Consider the following 21,644-nt stretch of genomic DNA (forward strand, 5'->3'; position numbering starts at 1 on the left):
TAATCAATCTAACGTGATACACAATCTGAGAACAGATGAATTCACCTGTAACTGTCTGTTGTTTGTTTAATAGTTTATGTTCCGTGAATGGCTTTAAAATTATTCTTCACTCTCCATCATTTTGGTACATAATCGTAATAAAGAATACATGTATATAAGTAATTGATATCGAATCATGGATGTTCAATATATATTATTTTTGTAGTTGTTGTTGATCATTTGATAGTATATTGTACCATAACTGTTTATGATTCCTCGATTCCCGTAATGTGTAGCCTAATCGTAATAAAGAAACATATATATCGCAAAAACCGATCATAATAATCGGTGTCGAATACATCTTAAATTATTTCTTGGTTTTTTTGTTTACACTCTTTTTTTCTTTTTTCTTAATTATTAAGTTGTCATTTTTCGATTCTTATATTCATAGTTGTAACTTTTGATTTGTGAGATATGATTTGTTCACAGGTCATTGGCCTTTGCTACCCCCCTCTCATCCACATCATCACAGTGTACGAGTCTTTCTCATTTGTATTATTTCGTCTATTTTCTGTACTGTGTGGTTCTTACATTGTTAATTCCTGCATACAATGTATTCTTTAACAGATTTGTGAAATTATTTTTAAAATGAATTTGTAAAGTGAAAAACAGTTGGGTTCAATGTCACCCAAAACTAGGTGAAAAGTGAACGCGCATGTTCGTTTCGTAAAATTTTATACAATATTGGGGAATGTACACACAAAATCTTGGTGAAGAAGTACCCGATATTTAGTGTATTCTAGGCAACAAGTCTTACTTCTTGCCCAATATTTTGTGGATTTAAAAATGTAAAAGTCAGTCACACGTTTAGCCATCTGGGATTTAAAAGGGAAAAAAAAAATCGTATTTCATCATCGATTTAATTTTATATACGCTCTTCAAAATGGTTATAAAAACATAATTTCACTATGAATAGTTCAATAAATGAGAAATACGTACATAAATAAATGAATGAACAAATAAACGAATAAACAGATAAATTTACTCATTAATGAGCAAATAAATAAATAAACAATGTATTCAAAAAATTGTAGTAGCGGTACGTGTTTTATAGTTTCAACAGCTTAATGGGAATTATCTTTCATATAATTATTTGAAACTGAGTTGTATTTTTCTAATGGTAAGCTCGGTCCCTAGAGGTAATACGCATACCAATAATACACGCTTTTGTGGTGATAAATGTAACTAATGTTTACCGATGTTGCCAGTGTTCCTATATGTTTATCGTAATAGAAGCATTTAAACCAGGCCTTCTCAACTAGCGGCGCGCGCGCCACTCGTGGCGCTTGCGTTCAGTCGGAGTGGCGCGCGACTGTTGCAAATATATATGTATATATATTTCAGAATTAAAAATTTAAGAAGTTGCAGTCGAAGTTGAGCCCAAATTGTCTGCTTAACAAACAGGAAGAAAGGGGAATTTTCTCGTTTTTCAAAGCCATTTTATACGACTTTAAACCTGAGCTCTAGTATAAACAAAAATACGCTTACGATGTGCTACCAATTTTAATATTGCCGATCTGTAGAAACATAACGTTTTTTTTTTGTTTGATTTTCACTTAATTTTGACATTTCCCGAGGTTATTGCACCAAAATTACTACATGTAAATTTACCTCCAGTGAAATTGTACTCAGAGATTGTACTAATTTGTTCACATCAATATGAATTTATGATTAATATATTTTCGAATAAAATGGTGTTAAAAATGCCACATCTGGGCCTTTATAGAAAGCCCTGAAATCCACCAGCTCCAGGGCACCCCCATTGGTGCTTTGCCCCTGGACCCTACCAGTTTTCGGCTCGGTCGCTACGCTCCCTCGCAGCACAGTCAAACATACAGGTTGGCACTTCAACTACAAATTCTTTTCATTTTGGCACTTCTAATAAACTAGTTGAGAAGGCCTGATTTAAACAAACGTCTCGAATTATCTTTTCCATACATGTACATAAAACAAATTGCAAGGTAAACGATAGAAATAAATTTAAAGAATTTATTAAGCATTATTTTAAGCAGTGAAAAATAAATTGTCAGATCTAATTACAATATAATACAATCAATCTTGTACAGCATATAATACAACGTTCAAATTATATGAAATGTAGAACTGTGATAAAATATATTATAAGATGATGACGTGGATCATAATCAAATGATTGGTTGAAAGCGGACACGTGACCAGGCATGTATTTTGCCTAAAGCGTAATTTGGATAATGACCGGTCATTATCCAATTCTAATGACCGGTCATTATGCAAATCATGTTATAAAACATCATTTTATGAAACAAATAAAACATAATCTTATAAAGACAAATAATACACATCATTTTGTTCGGGCAATAGTAAAATTACCCACACTAGGTAGCTTCAAAAGAGTCCAAACACCCTCGGCTACCGCCTCGGGCGTGTTTACAGTCTGTTCCAAAGGTACCTTGTTTGGGTTTTTCTTGCTAATGCCCTCACTGCTGTGTATTATTTGTATACTATTGACAACTCTTTATGGATTGTGTATGGCGTAAGTTTATCTTGTGTGGAGTAACCTGCACGTTTACAAAAAGTTATGAAAATCACATGAAGATATTTTCAAATGTCATTGTTTAAAAAGTGCGGACATGGTAATGACACGTTATCCTTATATGATTTATTAAAGCAATATGATGGGGTGTTAATATTGCAATTAAGTTGATTCATTTAAAGTCTTTGCGAGTGTGTTGAATTATTGCTGAAGACGAATATGTCTTTTAAACCTTTTGATGAATTTAAAAACGAGTGATTGTTTTTGTTTATGTTCATGGATATACCAGGCGATATGATCCGCGTTCTCAATGACATATTGAGCTATTGTGGAATAATTGCACGATGCATATCGTACTGCTTTTACAAAATATCCAGCTTGTGATAGGTATTGTATCAATAGCATTGAGTCGTAATTATATGTGTACAGAAGGGTGTTAAATGTGGCCAATTTGATGTAAATCTTATATTTTTGTTTAGATATTGGTACACGTTTTAAATGTCGTACCCTTCAAAATACTGACATAAATACTGTTTGATAATATACATATCAATAGCAATCTTTTGTTATTTATTGTTATTGATTCTTTGCTTATTCACAATCATCAAAGTACAATTATAAGTATGTTTTTAGAAAAGGCCAAGCTTTATGATGACGTTTAGCCACATACGTATCTATTCTTTCTGCAGCAACCAGGCAAGTAGCCAATTTGAATTTCATGTACAGGAATAAGGATATTTTTATTTGAAAAAACAAATTCCTTGGTTTGCTAATGTAATAATATATATTTTGTTAGTCTTCAATTATGATAATGCTTATTGTTGCTATTCAAGTGGAAAGTATATAATTGTGAAATGGCCTACACATGTATTGATAAATGGTACTAGTCTTGAAAACAGAAATAATTAAATATTATATTAAGTCTCAATAATCTCTGATTGACTTAGCCCTCGGCAGGGCCTAGGGAGCATGAGGAATATTTGCGTGTGTCTAAAGATGTGGCAGTATATTTTGTCAGAGAGAGAAATTGACCATATACAACATCTCGTTTCAACATTCAACCATGTAACGTCGTAACCTGTTGATTATTAAAGACTACCTACTATAGTATACGCAGTAATGATTTTTTTTTTCCATGTTGCCGGAAGTTAGTCTAATTTTCTCAGACATCAAATTGGATCGTGGGGTGAACAGAATAAAATAATGTGAAATTGTAGGCGCATCTCACTATTATCACCCGTTTTATTTCGTATATTTTTTATTTGATTTTATTTCTGCATATTTTCCAAATAAAATATAACTGAATAACAAAGAACATAAAATACATGTAAGGTATAATAAAACATAAACAAACAATAATTTCTTAATGTCAAAATGTTTTTTGTACATAATAATATGTACATATAATAACGAAACTTATTACTTCCATAACATATTATCATAAATTTAAAGTATTATCTGAACTATTCTGTTGGAAAAGTGCAGGAGACCGCAATCATAAGCAAAGCTTAACATTTCATTTATTTGGTCGCTTTATTTGTTCAGCATAAATTTTAGTTTCGACCATTCATCTAAAACACAGCCACATGTACATGGGTATCGACGGTTTCAACACTGCTAAAATAGACTAAGGAACAGTTCCAAAGTCTTAACATTACCATAAACTTTTTTTTTTTAATAGGATAATTTGGGCCTATTATTATACCGGTCAATTTTTATGTTTTTCTAAGACTGTTGTTCTAAATTGCTATACTCTTAATCAGAATAGACGTTGGATTGGAATATAACATTATTAAAGTTTATGATGGAGAGAAATGACGATAGGAAATAATGTTTGCGTCAAGCTTGTGAAAAGACTATTGCAGTCTAAATATACACGCCAATAAAAACTATAAAACAACAACATTATGTGATCTTTCTGATGGACACCACGGAAGTTCCGTGATTGACACACGAGCAACGAGGGGGGGGGGGGCGGGGGGTATTGAGCACTGCTTTTTTTTTTTTTAAATCAACACCCCCACCCCCTTTTTTTTGTGCCCACCCACCCCAGGGGAGGACGCCCGTCTTCATTTTGATTTGAAAACAGTTTTTTGGCCAGGGGGGAGGGACCCCCTCCCCCCCCCCCCCCCACCCTTAGATATGCCACTGGGGATAGCCGTAGGGTCGACGGTCAGTTGGAGTCGAGATGAGAGTCATGAGACACACTTGATCAGCTTAATGTCACAAATAGCGGTCTGCGTGTGCTTAGAACTAGACTAGTCTATTACTATTAGTTCATCGTCGATCCGTCGTCCCATGCCCTCCTCAGAGACAGACCACGCCACAGAAGCCGCTAAAATGGTGTTTTCGAGATGTTTTAAGGTAAGGTTTGTTTTGGTTTTTCCTTAATTGTCAATAAGAGTAGTAGATTAAATATATATATATCTTATCATAGCTTCATTAGTTGAAACTGTGTGCTTCTAACGCAGTATCCAGACTAGAGCTAGGGAAAGCCCCAAATCACCACCATTGGTTGAATGAATTGAGCCCGGCTGCGCCCGCCAGGCCGCCTGCCAGGCCGCCTGCCGGCGGTGGCCTAAGAAGATGAGACTATAACTTCGTTAGTCAGTTAATTAATGCATTTTAGTACAAGTACTCGTCAATCGATGAGCGCGAACCTAGCCTGCATGTTCCTGATGTTGGACCGATGAAAGCCTTGCCTTTGCTTTGCCTTTGCTTTGCCTTTGGTCTCTGAAAAGTCTGATATCAATGGTTATGGTTGTTCTGCTATAGGACCTAGACCTACTAATTACTACAGTGTAGGCCTAGGCCTAGACTCGGCTTAGCTACATGTACTATGTAGCCTATACTATAGATCTAGATCTAAACATGATAAATAACTACGTCAGGCTCCTCCATATTCACTGACTGCCTCTATACAGAGCTGACTGAGTGTGGCTGTGGGGAGCTCAACAGGGAAGGGTAAGAAGTGCCCACTACCCCCCCCCCCCCCCCCCCCCCATGAGCAAACAAAATCCATATGATACAAGTACGCTGGTTTATTTTACACGTCTGGCGTGAGGTTTTTTCATAAACCAGGAGCTTGCGGGAGAGCAGGAGGAAGGGCATGTTGGCGAGAGTCTCCTGCTACGAGCTGGTGGGACGGCGGGAAAAGGAGTGTGGTGGCATATGACTCCCTCCAAATGCGGGAGGGTTGGCGGCCCTGGGTTATGCAATGCAGTTTGTGTGTGCATGAGCGCCGTACCCATCCTGCACAGTTCAGTAGCTTCACAAACTGGAGCTGGACAGATACAGTAAGCTGAAAATAAGTCCATAGATCTACACCTCTACAAATGAAAAAAATACAAATGGAAAGAATGCAAACTGCCATTGAAGAACGTGATACTACAAATACACGCAAAATCTTGTCACTCCAAGCAAACGAGCAGGAGAATTACTCACGACGGAACTGAATTCAGTGTACATGTAATTGTAAGTGCTAACAATATGGCACAGATGCAATCATCCTCAAAGCAGTCATTGAGACCTTTGGCCTTGGCATCTCTCTCGCCAATAGACAGAAATAACTGTCTGGTATGGGGAATTTTGAAATAAAACTGACATTTGTCAAACTTCCCCATACACCGACACATTTACGGTTATCCTTGGCATATGCACAATGGAGGGGGTTGGGGGGGGGGGGGGTCAATTAGAGATTTACTCCAGAATCTAGACAAAATGATATAGAAAAAAAATGATTGAAAACAAAATGAATCTAATTTTCTTATACCGGTACTATGAAAATAACATTAATTGTAGAACATCGAAATAGAAGGACTTACATGTACTTTCAGCTTATCTGATGCTTTTCTTGAAGCTTCTGTGCGAGTTAAGATGGGTGATCACACACAAACTGCATTGCATAGCCTCCCCTCACTAACCTGTACGTATAGAGACAAAATCTTGCCCAATTACAGCTAAATTCAACTTGTATACAAAGTGCATTGGTCTTTGAGTGGAAGAAAACTTACTGGAAAAAATCAATCCAAGAAGACCCTATCAAAAGAAAAATGCTGGTCTGCTATCCGCAACAAGATCCCATCCTAAACCACTGGGAGGACAAGTCAGGATGAGTTATTGAACTCATCCCCTTAATAAATTATAACAAAAATGTAAAAAAGCTAATCTCATGCAAAGAAGATCTTGATCATTTGCCTGCAATGGATAATTTAGATACATACCCCCAACTACATATTTGGCTGGTACATATCTTGTACAATGAACCATAGTGAACATTTCCCTTGCAGTTTAAAGCCCCTCTAAAGTGTTGGGAGCCCCAAATTTGCCAAAAATTTGATGACAAAATTTCACTTAAATTGTATCATAATGTGAAAGACAAGGATGTCATTTAAAACACATTTCTGCAAGGATTTTCAAAAAAGTTGTGTTTGAGGATAAATATTGATAAAAAAAAAGAATACTTAATTTTGTTTTTCTGTTGCATGCAGAAAACGTACATTTTGTATTACTAATTTAGATGTTTTTAATTCCTAATTAGGACAAATTAACATACATGTATAACCTTATTTCACTCAAGGAACCTCCATAGAAATTAATGAGATTGGTGAATATATTGGTAGTATTTGAGGTTTCATTCTCTAGCTTTCTCTGAAACATGGATTCATGAAAGTACTTCATTATTGTTCAATAAACAAGGTTACACTATGCCATGTTTACGGTATTTCAGATTCTCTTGACATTACTGTTAGAGATGACATCATGACTCGGTCAATGTGATGGTTATTTTATCTGACTGCTAAGAATGCATAAATGTTTGTAAGTAAGCAACCAGACGGCCGACGGATTTAGGTCCTCTCCGAGGAACCTGGTAGTGAGGATTAATGCCTTACCAAACTAGCACATCGCCTTGGTTTAAAACCCGGGTCACCGGATTACGAGACCACTGCTCTACCGACTGAGCTATTGCGCCTCCTCAAGTCAGATGATATTGAATCTCTTTTTACTGAAATAATCAAATTGGCAAGCTGATAGTAGTTAAATATTCGGAAACCCAAATCAAACATGCAAACATTTACTTATACACTAGATGATTACCGGTATATAAGGATTAATGTTAACATTGACCATATTTATATTTGTACATGTACACATGTACATGTACATGTATGCCAAATAGTGGTAATGTTTTTGTTGGTATGAGTTACTCACATTTTCTATACCAGGGTAACTATTAAACAAGACTGCATCTCTGATTGAACAAATCTTTACTAATATGTAATGATGTACATGTATGTGCCAGTATAACTCCTGGTATTCTTTATTGTGATGCAACTGATCACTTCCAATTTTCCAATTAAGTAACCACATAATAACTCCTCCATCTGAGTCCTTCAATACCGTCAAATCAATGATGACACTTAATTGGCCCTAAAGGTTGATGTACTGTACAATGTACAAAAATCTCCTGAAAAGAAAAAGGAATGAACTGAAAATAGCTGTAAAATACAACAACACCACCATTCTTGGATGACATTTGAGTTACTGTACATGTAGTTTGGTTGATAGTTGATACGCAATGAATTCTATGAATGCTTCTGAAGATAATTTTAAAAAAGTAAGAATGTGTAGAAGATATTTGATAAATTATTATGCAGAACCAGACTAAATTATTATCCAGAATAGTGCTGCGACCGTGTATAGGCACGAACCACCACTACACAACAGATAAACGAAGAACAAATAATCACCTGTTTTTCAGCATTATAAGAGTCTGAAGTCAATATTTCACAAAAATGTCATCAGTCTAAAAATAAAGTTTAAGTTCCACTGCTACTTCCTTGAATAATCATTTCCATACACTGTACGATTTTGATTCAATGCCGTTGAGTCTCTTCTCTTGTCATCATGCAAACAATGCCAATCATTGTGATCTAACTTTCCAGCGAGCGCAATGGTTTTGTGTGCAGTATGGTTACTACACCTGTACAGTTACAACTTTTCCAATGCCATTGAGTCTTTTCTCTTGCCGTCATGGTAATAATAATAGGCAATTTTTTTCAAACTCATTGCGGAATTAGAATCTGCGGTTCGTGTGCAAAATCGAGAAGATACTATAGTAACACTTGGATGACCACTGAGGCCCTGAAATCTAGAACGGGTTTTGGCCAAATCTACGGGCGTTCTCAATGACGCCCCAAGTGAATCAAGTGCCTCGATACAAACCATTTCATTCACCTGATAATAATAGTATTTAAATAGACAGAATCCAATCTGCATACATTAGTTGTTGCCACACTTAATACATGCAGTTTGCATTCTGACTATTGCGAATCCTAGACAGGTGAATGAAATAATTTGTATTGAGGAACTTCACAAAGACGTACAGTATGTATTAAATTTGATTACATTACGAAAATGGCCTGTTCCCTTCAACGCAATACAGTACAGACGGGACTACACGACTAGCACAACTTGTCTCAACCAAGCCACAAAACGGCTTTTTATCAAATTTCAACAATAATTTATCATCAAGTTTTAAAACAATTCATATCCATATTCATGTTGTTACTGTTCAGAAACAATAATCGGAAGAAACAAAATTCACCGAAGAGTCCTTTGTGCCAGGGGCGGATCTAGGGGGGTTAGGAGGTTTAAATCCCCCCTTTGGCTGGCCAAGGTGCTTTCTACCTCCCCCCCCCCCCCCCCCCCCGAAATATTGGTTGGCACTTTTTTCAAATTGAAAACAAATTTTAGTGCTCCCTACCCCCCACTAAGCAAAATATTGGTTGGTGCGATTTTTCAAATGTCAACCCCGCCCGCCCACGCCATAGAAAAGAAGCTAGATCCGCCCGTTAAAATTCGTCATCCTTCGTTATTAGACGACAAAATTCTCATAACCATCTTTGGTACAAGCTCGCTGATTGGCTGTTTATTCACTTGGGGCATCATTGAGAACGCCCATAGATTTGGCCAAAACTCGTTCTTGATTTCAGTACCTCAGCGATCACCCTGCTGTTACTATAGAAGCTTCTTGATTTTGCACACGAACCGCAGATTCTCTGTCCGCAATTAGCTTGCGAAATACCCCTAATGTTTGTCGAACTGGCAACAACTAATGTATGCAGTTTGGATTCTGTCTATTGAAATACTATTATCCTTATCAGGTGAAAGAAATATTTTGTATCGAGGCACTTCACAAAGACGTTTGCATTAAATTTGGTTACATTACAAAAATTGCCTAATGGCATTGCAAATGCAATACCTCCGTAGAAATACGTACGCATTCACCGAAAAGCAAAACCACATATTGTATTGAGGGCAGTCTGTATGCGACGGCCGTAAACCTGAGTGCTCTGCGTCCGTGAAGGTCTGTATGTTGCTGAGCGAAAACTCGCTAATATGTCAATCATTGCGGTCTGACTATTCCATGAGCATGATGATTTTGTGTGCAGTACTGTTACTACTGTAACAACTTTACAGAGAAAATGGTTGTTGTGAATGCGCGCTGGATTGCTGGTCTTAAATGTACTATACAACATACTATACATGTACAAATGTACCTAGCTGAAATACTGCTTTTGTTTTTGGTAAATGTCATAACTGTGTACTCGCAAAGATAAACTGGCTGTGTGCACTGAATGGAAATTACACACTAAACTCACAGCACTAATTCCAGAAACAATTTAATGACAATAAAAGATATTGTATAAATACCGGTAATTGGAATATTATTGAAGACTTGCCTGGTAAAAAGGTTAAAGCCTTTAAACCATCACATGACACTTGGTGTTCAAGTTATTCAACACCAAAAGAGTACCGTATTTGAAGTTACAATTTTAATGCTTATTTTGTGACCCTTTTTTATCTAATTAGTAAAGATATTAAAGGTAATGAGAGCCATTAGCAAGTATTGATAGTAATAGTTTTTTTTTATGGGAAATGTAACCCTAAAAGTAAGATGCTCTGAAGGAAACAGAAAAAATTTAGAAGCAGGCTGGTGAAAGTTTGAACAAACTCAGACAAGTAATAAGTAAGGTTTTAATGTTTGAAATTTGTAGTCTGTATATGAATTTCAAATTTTTGAATTGATGATTGGGCATGTATAGTGATGTAATGTTGGACCAATATCATTCAACACTTGCACATGTAATATGACTATGATAGAACCTCTTCATTTTTGGAGGACCTATTGAGCTCTCTGAATATATTTTTAGTACAGCTCTGAGAGAAAAGGGACTGGTATACTGTAAACTTTGTTTTAAAAGTGTGAAACGAATGGAGATTTACAATTATGTCCCAGTAGAATGACTTACAGGGTATTGTACATTGCTGGTTGTGAATGTTAAGTGATTACAACTTTCTAAAAATTTTGTTCTTCTTGTTTTAAATCAATTTCTTTGAACTTTCCTTTTTTTTTTTTTTTTTTAAACTCTCACCAATTTTTTCTCTGATCTTTCTTTATTTACGGATTCAACTTGTTATAAAGGTTGGTATATTATATGATCCAACAACATTATTGATACTTTGCAGCAGAAGCATGCAGTTGTACACTGAATATAACAACTCTATATTTTGATGTTGTTGCTGATGTGTTGTTCATCAAACAGCCATGAAATTCATCATTATAAACTTCATTCATCATCCAAAAGTCAATATTTAAAAATTGTAATGATGTTTTTAAATATGGAGTGAGTCAAAGTCATTGGCTAGGTCAATTGGTTAACAACAATATGGAATGAATAGTGATTACCTGTATTATTTTCATAACTTCAATTACTGAACAACTCTTAGTAGAATTTTTTTTAACACAGTGAGCAAATATTTCACCCAACAGCTAAAAATGTTTTTGTGGTTAATGTTGAATAGAAGTGTAACATTTTATCAACCCTAGAGATATTATTGTATTAAAGAACTTTTCAAATGTTAAATAATGAATATCCATTTTACATGTAGAGTGTATAAAAATACCAACATTTAGCAATCATACAACAAACATTCTGTGATATGAGTTCAGGTTCAAAACATAACACAATTTGTTAATGCATGGCAACAAAAATGAAGACACCTTATTGTTTATGTCTTGCAGTGTAGGAAATGATGTTATCTCTTATTGTGAAAGCTTTGTCAAAAAGCTGTATTACAGAATTTAAATACCTGTAGCTTTATTTTCAGTAGACAAGAATATCAAAAGACATCCAACTTCAGGACCTTGCCTATTCTGCAATTTTAATTTTAATTTTCTGTCAACATGATTGTATGAGTACTTTTAAAAGTTTGTTGTTTGTTAATTCATCATTTGCATAGCATTGCATAACATTCTTTAACCAATGAATTTCTGTTTACATTGGTGCCTAAATAATATGGATTTTGTAACTTTGATATGTGCAGTATACTGCTGAATGGGAAACATGATACATGTAAGTGACAATGTTGCAAAACAAATAGTGACTCTTAATATTAATGTTGATTCTAAAATACATACATGTACATTAATGAAATTCACAATGAACATGACGGACAAAGAAAGCGGACAAAATATACATTTCCTCATTCTACCCTCAACAATTGCTATGGTAGACAAAGGAACATCCTTTCACTGCTATTATGTAAAAATCTGTAGAACGGGTGTCACATGCATTTTGTTCTACACATTTTTACATAATAGCAGTGAAGGGATGTTCCTTTGTCTACCATATATAGCAATTGTTGAGGGTAGAATGAGGAACTGTATATTTTGTCCGCTTTTTTTGTCCTTAATTTCCATAGTGATTGTAGATTTCTGCACCTAAACAGATGTCTTGTTATCCAAAAGAACTGGTGAAACTCTCAAAATGATAACTCTCAATAATAGCACCACAATCAATTGGGTATCATTGCATAGAGAAATAGGTCTACACGTATTACAGAATAAAAAAGGATAGTATTATATTCTCATAAGTGATATTAACAAAAACCAACTTTCTAAACAGGGTGGATTGTTTCAGAAATGCATATTTCCTTCAAATATTTAATATCTGTGACATTTACATGCAATCTAAATTTGAAGCTCCATTTACTACCGGGTAGTTTGGTTGAAATTGGTTGCGAGTGTCTTTCTTCAAATCACTTTTTAAAGCAAAACAGGTTTTGATCTGAGGTATAATTAGAAAATTAAAACATTTGTATACTAATAAAAAGAAATAGATTAAATTCCTCTCCTGGCAGCTTCAACTCTGAAGTATGGATGAACTATGGCCTGTACCTGCAATAGAAGTGGTCAAAAGCCTACTATTTTGAGTAGTATAAAATTCTAATCTTTGGAAAATCCTGTTTCAATTTATTATACAATGTTCAGTGAGCTGTGAGGCTGCATTATAGATTTAAGTGGTATCAGTTACGATTGATGGGCCATTCCCTTTCTCCATCTCACTGAACATGTAAATAGTACCAGTATTCTTTTGGGCTATATTTAAAGAAATGTAAATCAAATCAGACTACCGGTAGTCATTCTCTTTCCATACAGTGATGAAGTGAGCAATGTGGTTCAAAATTCTGAATACTTTGTTTTGGTAATGTGATCTTCCAATGTCTTCCAATAATGGTTGTCTTGCTGACCCTGACTTCTAAGCAAATAGCCTACCTTTTTTTTAAATGGTACATTGTAGCTGCAATAGTTTTGAGAAAAAAATCTTGATATACACCCTGTACATGTAGGTGTCACATTAATTCATTTTCTATTTATGTAAATAATAGTAAGCATATCAACACCACCCTTATGTAAATAAAAATGTTAACAAAAATTCAGGGCAAAAACTTTTCCTCACAACAACACAGCCTCTCTAAATCAAATATGTTGGTATATGTGATACATGTAGTTTGAATATCATGATGATACTGTACATGGTTATGAATAGCTACATGTATTATGGATCACATTCTTTGCCCCCAAGATATGTGAAATTCACCTATGTAGAAGATTTGGGATGAAGGGTTCTCAAATGGTATAGTTTGGCATAACCTGTCATTAATTGGAGCTTAACATGATTGTCATTTACATAATATTACTGGCCTTGAGGGAGAAACAAGGTAATACACCCTGTATTGCCTTCACTGATTCAGTAAGGGCAATACATGTACATATAAATGCATATCACTGTATCTCCCAAAAGATTATAATTATTACCTATTCATTTGTGAATCACGTACGGTCACTATACCCTACTACAGCGCCGCATGATAGTCTGCTCAAACTTTGCGGCGATTTTAGCTGTTTGAAAGGTCCAATATGGAACACAATCTTTGTACTCAAAGTGAATGGTGAAACCCGAAAGAGAGAAACTATCAGGAAATATTGCCCGCTCAAAACTGTTAGTTTGCGGACCGGGCAAATATGCATTTTAATGCATGGTACATGTACATGTAAAATTACCTGCTACTGTATACATGAAGGTAATAAAGCAAACAAAGATCAAATTCACTACTGGTTCCTGTAAAATTTCACCTAGAGAGTACATGTTGTGGATAGACAAACTACCAGCCATACAAGAATGTAGGAAAACCAAATCGAGTAGGAAATTGTTAGTTAAAAATTCAAAAATATTGCTTTGTATAATGTCTTATAATGTGACACTGAGAAAATCCTTTAGAATAGTGCTAGTACTCCAGTACACTGCTGAATCATTTTACATAGCAGCTCATGAAACTTAAATCACATTTTAGTCTTTTCAAATCCTCTGTGAAGTCCTTTTGACATTAGCTTTAATGTGGCAATTTTTTGTAGTACTCTGTACATGTACATGTACATTCAATCCTATGGTCATACAGAGATTGAATCACATTCTTATGAAATTTGAATTGCCTCCTATACAGGGTGTACATGTACATGTACTGTACATCTTCAACAATATTCACATACACAAGATTTGTGTAATTATCACTGTTTTGTATACTTGAGATGCTTTTCGCAAATATTTATTGGAAGATTTGTATATCCTTTGCTTACATAACATGGATTTCTTTGGCTTTGTCAAATAAATTTCTAATTGGTTTAGCATGTACACATGTAGACATATTGATCTATCACCTACACATACAGTACTGTACATGTATGTAGTGTACTGAAATATTATAAGAATACTTTCTTTTGATCCTGTAATGTAATCTGTATGATATGTTAGATATTTGATATAATTTTATAATTCTTAAAATGCTTATTCATTTTTCAGAGGGGCAGGTAGACACTTGATGACAATCAACGCAAAGGCACAAGGTCACTGTCAAGATAAAGGAGAAATGGCATGTGTACTCCACCGATTGTGAGAAGGGGCTCTTGATTATCCTTTGAAAAAAGTGGTAGATCAAGTTGATCCAGTGTAACAGTAGCAGCAAATCTATGAGGTATGTACAATGTAGATGGATTGTAACAAAAACTTAGGGGTGTTCAATGATCAAGGTACATGTATTTAAGACTCCTACCCCATTTTTTCACAATTTTTTTTATTGATGGCTATTAAGTGCTGCATGCATGTACAATGTAGTTTTTCAATGAATGGATGTAAAAATTGATGCTTTTGGATCATAATTGACTAATATGCCCATGTAGTAGACAATTTTCAAAATGTATTCAAATGTAAACATACATGTACGTGTACCTTGCGATGAGCTATTACATGTACATGTACATTCACCTGTTTTCTATTATTGTACCTCAATACCGGTAGTCAGAATGCAAATTGTGAGGATTAGTTGTTGCTACATGTAGGTTGGGTAAACATTATGGCCTGCCTGACCTAACAACACGTAATGTGTGGTATTGGTATTCTGAAAGTGTTTATTATTGAAATACAATTTTTCAAAGCAGGAGAATGAAATGATTTATTAAGAGGCAGGTAAAGAAGATGTTTTTGCATGAAATGTATTTACGGTATGAAAATGACCGATCAAACCAAACTCTTGAGTATATTTGTCTTTACTTAGAATATATACTAGTATATGATAATAACTCAACTTTGTTATTGTTTTGTTCCTGAAAGTCATTTCATTTGATATATGCTGTACTGTGACTTATCCACATAGAAATTGTAGAGCATTGCATATAATACAATTTATAGATTGTTATGTTATAGATAATTATTGGGGAAAAACAATGTGAACCTTTCCATTTGTTAGTATTGGCAATACAGTGTACAGGTACAAGATTACAACAATTGTAGAATACTTAATACTAGACAATATTTGTATATTATATTATATGATATGATAGTATGGTATGGTATGATAGGGAAAAAATTCATCTCGGAAGAAATTGTAGACATTTGAATGAATTGTACTCCAAGATATATTATTGTTAGCACTGTTCACACTGTTCTTGAGACCAAAAAATAAATGGAAGCTCTGTTCTTTATTTTTCAAACCAACAGATTTCATATGGGATCCCTTTAAGTACAAGGTCTACGCAGCTTCACACACGCACTGAGAGGGACCTGGCAGAGGCTAATAGCATGGCCCTTGGTATGATCAGCCTAAGGTTAAGGTTGATTCAACGAGACATTAAATGGAGATTTTTCAGTGAATATTTTTTTAATGTTTAATTCCAGATATTTAATTGTCTCAAGTAAAAAAATATGTGTTCACTAGTGTTGATTTGAAAAAAAAGCTCCTGCTGTGGCAATCGAAAAGAGCGCTATATTTTGATTTCTTACAAAGAAGTTTCAGAACCTATGACTATAAAATTTCACACTTTATATCTAAAGGGTTTAATTATTTAAAATAATTTGCAAGTTTCTTGGAGGTTACACAAATTTGAAAAAGTGTAATTTGTAAGAGTTTACAGAACTCAATATCACTGTATTTTGATGATATTTAATTTGGGTTTGAATTAGAGCAAACAATTTAAGATTATACAAGTTAAACAAATAGGGTGTGTAGTTTGATAAATGTGGGATATCCATTTGTTTCATTATACTACAAATTTTTGTGAAAGGTCGATCATCCACTATTGTTAGAGGAAACCTCACAAAACCTCACCCTAAAGAATAAGCGTAGGTATTCTGAAAAGTGAGATGTATTTCTGCCGGCCCTATGATGTACAAAATTCCTTACGAAAATGGAAAAGAGCTACCGGTATGTAGGATGCGAAAGTTAATGTGGTTAGATGAGCAAGTGTGCACTTGTAAAAATGACACCTGGCTGGAATGATCCCCAGGAAGTAGAGAATGTGCATACATAGTGTGCGGGTAAGCCTGAATCTGATGACCGGGGTAATAATATATCTGTAAAGCACTTAGAGACATCATACGCTATATAAAAGCGGAATCATTATTATTATTATTTTATTTTAGGCATCAGATGAAGGAAATGGGTGCCGAAAGATATCCTTTGAGCACCTTATCTCTGCCAAAACTGCATTAATAATTTAGCACTTTATGTAAAGTCCATTAGATAATATTTATTTGATGGTATTATCGTAATGGCATTCAGGAAAAGTCAACTTCAGGTGTACAATCATCTTGCAACTAATAAACCTTATATGTGATTTAAATAGTTTGTAAAATGATTAGAATAATGATAAAAGGATATGAGAATGGTTATGGTATACCACTTATAAGCTTGTATTACAAGATGATTTCAACATAAAAAATAAACCCAAACAAGCAAAAATATTGAGCATTCAACCATACTATTTTTTAAAGATGTGTATGTACACAAGAACCAAATGAGATCACTTTAAGGCGCCACGGAGGCATATATTACATGTAGTGTCTTATAGCTCATGCAAAAGTTGGTAACCCCCTGCCTAACTATTTGTTCAGGTTTTTCTGATATGTGTTGCTAGATAGCAAGATGATTACCATTCTACAAGCTCCTTGAAATTATTTCTTGCAAAAGTTGAATACTGTACTAAAACATAAGAGGTGACAATTATTAGTCCCCTGTCATCATCTAAATTCCTATATGGCTTCTTTTCTTTTCTGTAACCATGTTAAATATCACAAACTAGTTATTAAAAGCTCCATAAGTTTTCTGAATTCAAAGGTGACCAAGTGCCTACCGGTACTTCATTCTTATTATTTACTTTGACTGGCCTTATTATCTCTTGTGCTATGTTTCAGGTGTGGGCAACACATCCATATTTGTGTGGGCGTATTAAACCTGACTGCAGCTATTGCTCTTTGTACATTAAATATGTAACAAATGAAAGCATTGTAAAGTTGTAAACATGTTTACGGCATAGCTTCTGTATGAGGCTATTGATATATCACCTGTGTAAATATATACATTATTTCAATAACATTTGCTATTTTTTGTGGGGATAATAGTGCTATACATTCCATTCAAAATATACAAACAGACCGGTTTTATTGTACATAGGTCATGCTGAAATATAATAGTGTAAATGAAGAAAAATTACCATGTAGTAAATATGATTTCAGGAACACGATGTTGGTTTGCTGCAATTCGAGAATTGCTGTGTTGACAATTGTTCCGGGCTTTAGTTTAACAAAATTGTAGGGTTAGGGTTAAGGTTAGATTAATATTTAAGCAAGATTTAGGGTTAGGTATAGTATTGGTCCAGGATTAAAGTTAGTAATTCATTTAATGTTGGGAACTATTGTGAAGCAATTTTAGTAGGAGCATGTGTCACAAAACTCAATTTTTCCTCACATTTTGTAGGAGGTATTATACTTAAGTATTCATCATGGAATACCCAAACAAAGTCTGTTTTGTATGTGCTTTATTTTTTGTTTGGTGTGCATGTTGATATTTCTGACTGTAGTAGTAGTAGTAGTAATAGTAGTAGTAGTAGTAGTAGTAGTAGTAGTAGTAGTAGTAGGTAGTAGTAGAATTAGTTTTACAAGCTCAGTTTTAAAAAGCCTCTCAACAAAACTTAATATAGACAAGTACAAATAATACACAGTACAATAGGTGACAACTTATTACTTATTCCATACTTGCAAACAAATTGATGATAAAAATAGAATAGATTCGTCATTAGTATTATTTTTTATAATTATTGTTAAGTGAGGAATATTCATATTTTAAATAGAAATCGAGACTGATTAATTGAGTGTGTGACAAGTAAATACTGAAGATTTGTTTGATTTTGAACCATATTAAAATGCAAATTTATTGCCTATTCATATTCTATAATGTAATTCATGACAGTCACACACAATATATGAGGATCTATCATAGAAACATAATTGAACAATACTGAAAGAGAGAGAAAGTGTCAGGGAGAGAACAATTTAAAGAGAGAGGGTTAAGTTAGAAAAAAAAAAGAAGAAGGAAGAAATGCATGAGAGAGAGAGAGAGAGAGAGAGAGAGGGGGGTGGAGAAGAATGGAACAGATGAACTGTGAAGACATGGAGAAGAAGAATAATGATGGAAGTAAGACGACAGAGGGAAAGCGATTGTGTGTATAAGTCAGTTTGTGGCTCTGTATGTTGTAATGAGGGCATGCGATGATGTAGCATAGCAAAAGTGAGAGTTTGGGGTGTAGGAGTGAGTTGCAGGGCGTCGGACGGGGCCCGTAGGGTGTCGTATCATCTCCTTTTTACTTTCTCTTCCACTTCTTATCTTCCTTGATTTTCTGATTTTTCCCTTTCCCCCGTCTTTTCCCCTTTCAATATTTGGTTAGGCCTCCAATCTTCAACACCAGAGGGTGTGGGGGTAATCTCGCTATTCATAACGTCGAACTGCATATATAAAACACGAAGGCGGTAACTATTGATAAAAGCATGAGGACCGTTATTCATAATGTGAGATGAGGGTCGCTTTTCATAATTTATATTGGGGGTCACTAGGACCGCTATTCATAAGATAAATTTAGGGGCACTATTTATAATTAATGCAGAATGAGGGTCGCTATTCATAATATGAGAAGAGGGTCGATATTCATAATCCGAAAAAAGCGTTGCTTTCCATAATAAATACGCCACAGCCATAGGGGTGCTCCTAGCCAACAATTAACTCTCTTGTCATTTTGTTGCTTATTCATTTTTTTTTATGAATAGCGACCCCCATTCCGCATTATAAAGAGCGACCTTCATTCTGTTTTATGAATAGCTACTCTCTTCTCAAATGATAAATATCGACACTCTTCGATTAAGATTAGCTATCCTTATGAATAATTACCCTTTTCTCAAATTATAAATAGCGGTTCTTATAATAATGGTCCTAATAAATAGCGGTCTTTATGAATAATGGTCATTATAGCTAGTTGGCCTCGGGGGGGGGGGGGGGATTGGTGTCCGTTTATGTGTCTTGGATGAGCTTGGATGGGCTTGGATGTGTATTAACGGGGGGCACGGTGGGTATGCTTTTTTTATTAAAAGTTGCAATTAGATTTAAGTAAAGATGATAGATTTAATTAAAGATGGTTAATTTTGATAATCGGGGAAACAAGATCGGTCAATCTTCATTGATTACTATTTGCAAATTAATTCATCCTTGCTGAACCTATTTAAAAACTGAATTTATAAATCATCCGAAACGAGCTGAACGGGTTGAACGTAAACCAATTTGTAACACTAATTGTAACATTAACCCTAGTCCTAAACCTAGATATAATCCTTAACCCTAGATCTAACCCGTAACCTTACCCTAGTCCTAACCCTTGTCCTAACCCTAACTCTAAACCCTGAACCTCACCCCAGTAACAACCCTCTCCCTGACCATAACCTCAACCCTAAAATCATTATTATTGATGGTGGATTATTCTGCAGTTTGCCTGATGTTTTAAATAAAATGCTACCCGCCACTTCCTTATTTGTGTCGATCGATCGACTTTACGGCGATCAAATTCAGAAGGGGGGATAATTTGTGTTGGATGCGTGTTACGGGGGGGGGGGGCAGTATGGATATTTTTTTGAATTTTTCATCAACAATTGCATTTTGATTGAAAAATAGTTAATTTTGATAATCAGGGAAACAAAATTGGATAAAGACGGCAATCCTCAATGTATTAATATTTTCAAATTATTTAATCTTAAATTTAACCTGCTTAAAAAAAGGATTTCTAGGTAATCCAAAATGAGCTGCATGGGTTGAACAGAGCAACACTAATTGTAACCTCAACCGTAGTCCTAAAATTGCCCTAACCCTAGTCATACCCCTAACCCTTGTCATAACACTTAACCTTACCCCAATCCTAGCTTAACCCTACTTCTAACCCAGCCCCTGTCACTGACCCTAATCCTAACCCTAATTCATTATCATGGATGGTGGATAATTCTGCAGTTAAGCCCTATAGGCCGTTTTAGCTGATGTTATTAATAAAAATTAATGAACCCCCGCTCCTTTTGTATATGTCCGATTAGACGACCATCGATCAAATGTCAAAACAAGAAGAACAAATATTTTCTTTAAATGGAAGATTATCCTGATGAATAATTTGCAGATTAGGCATCATGCAACAAACAAAACTGTTAAAAAATTTTTTTAAATGAAGCCAATTGATAAGTTTATGACACTAACAAGAAAAAGCGGAAAAGTACCCTTTTTTTAAACCATTGGTATTAAAAACGTAAATACACATGCACTTTGAAATATCATGATAGAGAGTGTTGTTATTATTCAACAATCATGATATGCGACCCATCCCGAAATTTTTCATCTGCAAAACAAAATTAAAGATAAATTTGAAGAAAAAAAATAGGGGTTTGTCTCAGTTACTTCGGATATTTTACTTCCAATTTTACAGCGACAGAATTATGAGACTACGTACCGTTGTTTAAAGTGGAAAAAGCCCTCTATTGACTCTTTTGCAATCGACGCAAATAAAGAAATTGAACTACGCAAGTGGCTCATAGTCTCTTTCTTCAGGCTCATTTACTATATGAAGCGTTATTTGACATATTCATTGTAAAGTGTAGAAAAGAAAGAACAAGAAAAGACAACAACAAAATGAAAGGAAGAAGTTTTTACAAAGCTGTTTAGTCGCCGCTATACCCGAATATAGTCAAATTTATCGATTATCGTTATTTGCTGGATAAAAGCACAATTTTTGGTACAGGGCTTCGTTAGGACTTACTAAACGATATTAGGCTAAGAGCCCCCGGCAACAAAATCGATTAAAGGGTGTGGGGGCGGGAGCGTCTTTTTGGAGCCC

At 34.9% G+C, this 21,644-nt stretch overlaps 1 long non-coding RNA gene across 1 annotated transcript; it reads left to right on the forward strand.

Annotated features, from left to right (window-relative positions):
- Positions 1-4,785: 4,785 nt before the first annotated feature.
- LOC115926039 lies at positions 4,786-18,668 on the forward strand. The gene is made up of 3 exons (XR_004064939.1): positions 4,786-4,915; positions 14,758-14,929; positions 15,952-18,668. It is a non-coding gene; the product is annotated as an uncharacterized LOC115926039 (long non-coding RNA).
- The last annotated feature ends 2,976 nt before the right edge of the window (positions 18,669-21,644 follow it).

Source organism: Strongylocentrotus purpuratus, unplaced genomic scaffold (genome assembly GCF_000002235.5).
Source record: "Strongylocentrotus purpuratus isolate Spur 01 unplaced genomic scaffold, Spur_5.0 spur5_scaffold_19, whole genome shotgun sequence".
Taxonomy (NCBI): Eukaryota; Metazoa; Echinodermata; class Echinoidea; order Camarodonta; family Strongylocentrotidae; genus Strongylocentrotus; species Strongylocentrotus purpuratus.